Raw genomic sequence first — 425 nt, 5'->3', positions numbered from 1 at the left:
GAGTGACTGAGAATCGATCTTTTTTTGTGTAAGGCAGCATTTGCCTGGCATGAAAAATATTTCTTTCCTAAGTCTGGAAATTAAACTGTAAGAACACTAACATTAACTGGTATTTATTAGAAATAAAATGAAAGCTTTGATTTGGGTCCTACGTTCTCCTCTCACAGTGAATACACCTCCTCATCGTGCGGCCAAAAAATATTTTTTTGAGCACTAAGGATCAGGAGACTCGCTGACAGTCAAGAAATAGAGATCTGTTCGCAGCAATCATGATTAAGAGATGAAGCACTGAGACTGCCCTTCCTGCTACACAGACTGGCTATGGCATTTTAATAAGGGTGTGTGAGTGTGTCACAGAAAAACATGCATTGAACTGACAGACCATGTTCTGAATTCCACTTTTCTGTGAGATTCGTGTCTGTGGG

Source organism: Maylandia zebra, linkage group LG16 (assembly GCF_041146795.1).
Source record: "Maylandia zebra isolate NMK-2024a linkage group LG16, Mzebra_GT3a, whole genome shotgun sequence".
Lineage (NCBI taxonomy): Eukaryota > Metazoa > Chordata > Actinopteri > Cichliformes > Cichlidae > Maylandia > Maylandia zebra.
This window is presented reverse-complemented; position numbering follows the sequence as displayed.